Genomic DNA, 8,193 nt, shown 5'->3' on the forward strand with positions numbered 1-8,193 from the left:
TGATTCCTTTTGTGATATAAAAAACATGTCTTCAAATCTGCCATAATGGAGACCTGCCTTCTGAACTAGAATGAGATCCTTGGAGAAGAAAGCCATGTTTTGTTCACTTTTACATCCTTGCTTGATTGCATAACATACCCTCACACACAGACCCTCAGTAAATATCCCTTCAATAAATAATTCACTCATGCAACACATTGGCTGTTCCCCTGAGCGGTGGAGTATTAGATACAGGGTATATTACTAATTCTTAGATCAGCTGAGGTCGAGGGTGATCATACCTCTCCTCTAGCTGCTACCTAAAGCTAGCTTCATACCCACCTAGCTGCTTGTGTCCATGGAAACTGAAATACACAAATACAGGTTCTGAAACATAATCTTCCTGGAAAGTCAGGGCCCATATTAAAATTGTACTTTGCATTTGATCCTCCTTGACAGGTATTTTTCCAGGTCTGTATGGGTGATGGCTTCCATTAGGCAGCCATGTGAAACCCAGAAAACAGACCTCACGGATGGAGGACCTATTGCCACCTTGGTCTTGGATTTCCCAGTTTCCATATGTAATGATTTGCCTTCTTCTCTGGAGAACTTGGTGGTAAAATATTTACCATGTGAAGGTAGTGTGACCATGAGAAGCAGTGAGATAGCAGTGGGTTGAGGAGAAAGGGTATGTTCTTCAGCCTTCCTTGCAAGAAGAAGGGAATGCAGCCTGAGTAGGTGGTTGTAGCTTTAAAGATGTAGTTAGCTGAGGCCACAAAGTTTAAGTCTTTAGTTTTTGTATCAGGGGCAAAGTCCATGCATCCCAAGAGCCTGAGTGGGCAGGAAGGCCAGAGATGTCTGGAAGACTCAGAATAGTGACACAGCATCTATGTACCTGTCAGAAAAATCAGTAATCTGGACAAGTGGCTGGTTATAAAAGAGTATATTGATTACCAGCCAACATTGGTTTGCTAGGGTTTCTACAACAAGGTAATATGGAACTAGGTGACTTAAAATGATACAAATTTATCATTTCACATTTCTGGATGCCAGAAGTTTAAAATCCAGGTGTCATCAGGGTCATGTTTCTGCTGAAGTCCTGGGGAAGGATTTGTTCCTGGCCCTCCTAGGTTCTGATAGTCTGCTGGTTGCTGGTTCCCAGCAGCATAGCACCAAGTGTTTACATAGTATTCTCTTGGCCTGCTTGTCTCCCTCATTGTGTGGGGATTTTTGTGGTTGTCGTTTATAAGGACACTTGTCATGAATCTTTGTACTCCTCCAAAATGTACATTGAAATCCTAACTCTCTCACTCCTATTTTGGGGAGTGATTAGGACATGTGGGTGGAGCCCTTAAGAATGGGATTAGTGCCCTCATAAGGACAGATAGCAGTCTTCTATTTCTGCTCCGCCATGTGAGAATACAAAGGGAAGGGCACTATCTGTAAAGCAGAAGGCAACCCTCAGACACCAACTTGATCCTGGACTTTCTAACCTCCCAAACTGGGAGAAATCTATCACTATTCATTCTGTGATAGCAGCTTGAACTAAGATTAAAATTTACCTTTCCAGTATGATCTCATCTTAACTAATTCTATCTGTAACAACCCTATAACCAAATAAGGTCACATTTTGAGGTTATGGATGTCAGAATTTCAACAGATAAAATTTCGAGGGTGCACAGTTTAGCTCTGAGTGTGAATACATCTTCTAGGGTACGTGCTGAAGAACTTGTCTGCTATGGATCCCAAGGCATGAGTTGTTGGGTTAGTCAGAAAGCCCTTGGGAGTGACCCTAAAGCCCAGATGAATTAATGGAGTCCAATCAGGGAGAGATTTATGTTTTGAAGAAGTTCCCTGGAGAAAAAGGAATGGGGAACGCCATATCTAACACGGAATCCACAAAGCAACGAGGGTTGAGATCACTCACAAAGTGACATTCAGCAACTGACAAGATACCAAGTGCAGCTGGGTCAACAGGACAGTTTGCTGAGGGGCTCCTGCTTTGGAAAACAGGATTGAGGAACACCCACTTGGGCTTAGTGCTTCTTCTGTTTCATGTTCCTTCTTCTGATGGTTTTCTCCAATTATCTCAACAAATTTCAGAAAGTTATTTTTGAAAATGGAAAATGCACTTATTTTTAAAGGAAAGAAGAAGTAAAGCAAATGCTTATTTTGTGACTACTCCAAGCAACTCCTCACCAGTTGCTACATGATTCCTTACATTGCCCATGAGGAGGGGTCTCAGCCAGTCAGGCTACAAAACTATGCATAGAGCGGGTGGCTCATCAGCAAGAGGCATTTATTTCCTGCAGTTCAGGAGGCAAGGGGTCTATCAGAACACTAGCTTGGCTGGTTCTGGGGAGGGCCCTCTTCAGGTTACCACTGCCGATTCTCATTGTGTCCTAACATGGCGGAGAGAGGGATAAAGAGTCTTCCAGTCTCTTTAACAAAGACACTGATCCCAGCAAGAGGTCTACACCTTCATCACTGAATTGTCTCCAGAATGTTCTACTTTCCCATACCATTATATCAGGGGTCAGGATTTCAACATATGACTTTTGAGGAAACACAAATATTTAGTCCAAAAGAAAAGGAGATGATTTATCATCATTCTTACAAACAAAATCAAACTCATAAAGTCAGATAAATTCTCCCAAAGCAAACAGCAAGTAACTGATAATGTTTTAATTGTGGCTTTTTCTACACTAAAGTTCAACCATTACATCATATTGAATCTTTAAACAACTCATGTTCTGCAAGCTTTGTTGGTTAAGTGAGAGGTTGTAGTTTTATGATTTCTATAAGCCAGGCTAATAAATCATAAGAAGAAACACACTAAGGAGCTGAAAGCTTTTATTGAACACCAACTGCATATTGGGTACATTTCATCTGCAAAATTTTGGGATGCTCATAAAAGTTCTGTTTTTTAGTGTTGTTAATCTAAGATGAAGGTAAGATTTGGGGAGAGAGAATGACTGGCTCAAAATCACATTACAAAATGTTAGAAATGTGGCTTGAACCACAGCCCTTTGTGAAGCATCATATCCACCCTTTTGTTGTAGCTTCCTCAACTTATAACTTATTAGAACATACATGGGATTAGAGCTATGTACTATTTTCATATATTGCACAGAGTGAATGTGTAATAAATATCTCTGGCAGGCTTGAATGAAACGCGTTTACATTTTGTTAAGAGAGCAATTTAAGAGTAGAACGGAGGATTGCAGGATTCTAAGAGGCAGCATCTTAGCTGTGGTTTGTGATTTACGGTTACTTTAAATTTATGCCACCCATAATCAATTGTGAATCCTGTTTCATAAAAGTGTTCCAAACTCCCCAAAGTCAGATTTTTGATTTCAAGGTGAAAAGCATGACATTTTATAATAATTCTCCATTTCTTCTCCTGGAGGGATGTCATCACACAGTAGAGACCTGAGGGACCCCAGAGCACAAGTAAGAGAATTTCAATCTGTGGACATCTGGATCAGTCAAGTTTCAGTCTGAGTAATAAAGTCAATTCTGTTGTTTGTATATTTTACATTTCATCAGCTTTATTCTGAAGTAATGGCCTAACCCAAGAACGGTAGAATCTGTAGAATTTTTTAAAAGAAGTCTCTCTTCTTCACTTGCTGTTGGCTTCTTGAGAAAGAAATTGTACCCTTGTGGACTGTGGTAGGTAGGAGGAAGGAAGCTCCTGGGGTGGGGGTGCTTATCCAGCATCCATCCCTTTATTCCAAACTGTGTTAACTGCTAGCTCAGGTGCCCTAACTGTTGCCTTTACTTATTATTGTTTTTGTCCTAAGTTCTATTTTTAATGGGTCATCCATGCAGCAGAGAATCCAGTCACGGTAGGTTTCTTTTCTCCCCATTGTGCTCAAAAATCCACTCCATTTCTCCACAGGAAACAAGTTCCTATTGTGAGTAGAAGTCTCTGTGAAGGGCAAAGGAAGCTTTTCTGAATGTCTTCACTGAGCCAAGTGCTAAAGGATGAGCAGGTGCCCATCCGGCAGGCGAGATTGGGGGCAGGGAATCACATGCAAAATTTTGATACACAAAATAATGTAGTGACAGCACAAACCTATTGCTTCCATATTCCTTCTACTGGGCGCATTCTGTCCTCATCTCCTCTTTTTAAAATTTTTTTTATTATTATTTTTATTTAGCTTTCAATTTTTTACAGACTGCATTTTGATTCATTGTATACAAATGGGGTACATAATTTCGTTTCTATGGTTGTACACAATACAGATTCACACCATTTGTATAATCATACATGTACATAGAGCAGTGATGTCTGTCTCATTCCACCATTTTTCATACCCCTCTCCCTCTCATTTTCTTCTACATATTCTAAAGTTCCCCCATTATTCTCTCATTTCCCACCCCCACCCGCATTATATATCATCCTCCACTTATCTGGGAAAACATTTGGCCTTTGGGTCATCCTCCACTTATCAGGGAAAACATTCGGCCTTTGGGTTTTGGGCTTGACTTATTTCACTTAGCATGATATTCTCCAATTCCATCCATTTATTTGCAAATGCCATAATATTATTCTTCTTTATGGCTGAATACTATTCCATTGTGTATATATACCAGAGTTTCTTTATCCATTCATCTGTTGAAGTGCATCTAGGTTGGTTCCACAATCTAGCTATTGTGAACTGAGCTGCTATAAACATTGATGTGGCTGTGTTACTGTAGTTTGCTAATTTTAGGTCCTTTGGGTATAAACCGAGAAGTGGGATAACTGGGTCAAATGGTGGTTCCATTCCAAGTTTCCTAAGGAATCTTCATACTACTTTCCAGAGTGGCTGCACCAATTTGCAACTCCACCAGCAATGTAAAAGTGTGCCTTTTTCCCCACAGCCACGCCAACTCCTCTTTGATTACAAGAGTTTTGGTAATTCGTGAACTTCATATAAATGAACTCATTTAGTACATGCTCTTTTGTTTATCACATTGTTCATTTAATATTGTGTCAGTGATACTAATTTATGTTGTCATGTGTTGTAGTAGTTCATGGATCTAATGTGCAGTATATTATTATTCAATGAGTATATTTTTCATCTGTTTTCTTGGAATTGTACATTTTTTCTATTTTTGAGCTTCTATCACACTTCCCTATATAAATCAGTTCACATTTATTTCTCTTACACATCTTATCTAGTTCCTGAGAGACATCTCTGACTGCAAGTGAGTAAGATATGGATTTAGTACTGGGAAACTGGAAGTCAATACCTCAATTTCATTGCTCATTCTTTTGACCTTGACAATTATAATACCACAGATGATGTGGTTTATAGTCATAGTCATGCTATTACTGCCTACCTATTCATATCACAAAGAACCAAATAATTTTCATGCCTTTAAGAAATTTATTCCAGTTAATGAGAAAACAGACACCCACCCACACACACACAGTTTTATTTTTTACTAAAATCTTAGATATCTTTCTGGCAATGTAACAAAATACCTGAGATAATTGATTTATAAAGAGAAAGGTTTATTTTCACTCAGTTGAGGGAGTTTCAGTCTGTGACCCACTGGTCCCATTGCTCTTGCACCTGTAGCAATCCTGTACATAATGGTGGGGGCACGTGGAAGGGCAAAACCACTCGCCCCACGCAAGGAAGTGAAAGAAAGAATGGAAAAAACCAGGACTCGACACTTCTGTTTTGGGGTTTCCTGGTAGGCCTCACCTCTCAAAGCTTCCACCACCTCCCAGTATCACCTTGCTGGGGACCAGGCCTTTAACACATGAGCATTTGGGGGAAATTCAAGACCAAAACCATAGCTGCAAATGAATGGATAAATGACTGCTTAACTTCTGCTTAAATCCTAAGAGCGGTGCTATCACTCAGGCCCCTAGCACCTACCCCGTCTCTCTGGATGGGAAGCAGTTTCCTGAAGTCTGTGTGGCCTGATTGTCACTGGGAGCTCCACCTTTTCCTTCTTAGTGAAAGTCACTGCTAGAGATCAGGAACTATTTCACAAGATCAATGTCCTGCTTACTCTGCTGTCCTCAGGCTATCACTCCTAGCAAAAAAGTATTGCCAGAAGAGCTAAGAAAGAAAATATGGCTGTATCTTTAGGTTGGGTCCTGCAGCCTGGACCTTGTGATGTGGGGACAGAGGTAGCCATTCCAGGCGGCCTCTTGCAAAGCAGGATGAGTCTGCAGGGACCTCTGTTCAAAGCATTTTCTGAGTTGTGCCCTCCTGGCAAAGCGCAGCAGCCTTCTGAGTGGATCTAGTCATCCTCTAAAATGCTTTCCAGCCTCTTGGACAAATCGAATTCCCTGCCCACTTCCTTTAACAGCCGCTGAATGAATCAAAGTAAACGCAGCCAGCTCTGCCGCATGATAAGACATCTGGAGACACAAACACCGAGAGTTTATGCAAATGAAACTGCAAAAATATTGAAGTACCAAGTGAGCTGCTGTGTTATAAGAATTCAAAAGGTCATATCTGGATGGTCTGAGGACCATCAGAATTTAAACTGGGTATCCATGGAATTCATTTGAATCCAACAAATACTGGCTCAGTGCCTATCCCACTGGGACACATCGGCAGGGAATGGTGGGTGGTAGACAGCGAGGAATGAGAGGTGAGTGGGACAAACCCTGCTTTCAGGAAATTCAGAGCCTCTGGTTGAGGCTGGGCAGAGTCAAGAAAAATGGCTGAGATAAATTGTGGGGAAAGATGACGTGCCCAGCTGCAGGGGTCCGACTGCCTGAGTTTGAAGCCAGCTTCATGACACAGCTGAGTGACCCTGGCCACGTTGCATCTCCAAGTCCTGTCTTATCTCATTAAGACTGGGTTTAATGATACTATCTACCTCATGGTGTTATTTGGAAAATTAAGCCAGGTAACTTGTCCAGAGCACATACCCCACACCACTTATTAAACTGGTTTACCCGCCCTAGCAATCGCCACAGAGTTTTAATGGACAACAGCTGTTCAGTGAGGCCAAAGCAAGGAGGAAAGGTTGTGCCTGATGACAGGGTTCAGAAAAGACATCAAGAAATAGCAATGTTTGGGAAAGAGGAACAGGACATCAAAGGATGGAATTTGGCGAGAGGCACATGTCAGAGTAAGTCACCTATGGGTGATACTGTTTCTGAGGTCACCTTCCCCAGGGTCACCTAGTACCCAGTGCCAGAGAGGGGTTCACCTATGAATGAAACACAGTGAATTCCTGAGTAAAAGGAAAGCTGGGGAGGCCCAGGGGTGCTGTGGGGTACCCTGGAGAGCAAATTCCACCATGGTCCTGTTCCCGTGAGGCTGAACTGGGAAGAAGGAGGCAAATTAGGGCGGCTCGGAGCACAGGGCAGAGGCCCCATCCTCAGCCAGTGACGTCATTAGACTCGTATTTCTCTTCCTTTGAATTTTGAAGGAAATTAAAAAAAGGTTCCAAACTGTATTGCGGAGTCAGCCAAAATGTTATGAACTCATCTTTCATCTTCCTGCCATCAGTTATGTGCAAATTAGACATTCTCTTCTGCCTATAAATTGCTTAATCTAAGTTTGTGCTGCAGATGATGCCAACAGCTTTAAGCTGCTCCTTGAGTTACTAACGAAACTGTTGGATTCCCTGAGGATTATTTTCTTGAACAGGTAAAGTCTGCAGAAACCAAACCTGAAGTGTTCCCTGCATACAAAGGTATGACTTCCCTGCCCCTAGATAACTTCCCTGTTCCCGGGTATTCAAATGCCATACCTATATATATATTGACTTTCGTGAGGTTCTTGTGAGGTGAGTCTGTCTAAGGGAATAAAATGCCCAGGCTTCTTGTGAGGTTAGACCGTCCAAAGAAATAAGATGCTCATTTCTCAATCTTATCTGTCAGCCTTCAACTTTTCATATTCATGAAGGTTTGTACAAATGATTTTCCAAATATAATGTACGACTTAGTGCTTGGAGCAATAGTGCTTAGTGGGTTTTATCATCATGCTTGACAAGGACCTGGGGCTCAGAGCCAGGTCCCTGACCAGCACCTCGCTCTCACCCCTGGCTTCATGGCCTCCATGACTCTGGTTTTTATTCTCAACTGTTCAGAACTCTTCCCCCATCACTGCTTATGTGTGAAATAAGTCATCTTCAAGCCACAAATGGTTTTCTGCTTTGATGGGGCCTCTTAGATGTGCTTTTTTGCAAATGCTCTGACCTTAGTCTCTTTTTATTTTAAAATTTTGTTATGAATTCATATCTTTG

The sequence above is a fragment of the Sciurus carolinensis genome, chromosome 13 (assembly GCF_902686445.1).
Source record: "Sciurus carolinensis chromosome 13, mSciCar1.2, whole genome shotgun sequence".
NCBI classification, from domain to species: domain Eukaryota; kingdom Metazoa; phylum Chordata; class Mammalia; order Rodentia; family Sciuridae; genus Sciurus; species Sciurus carolinensis.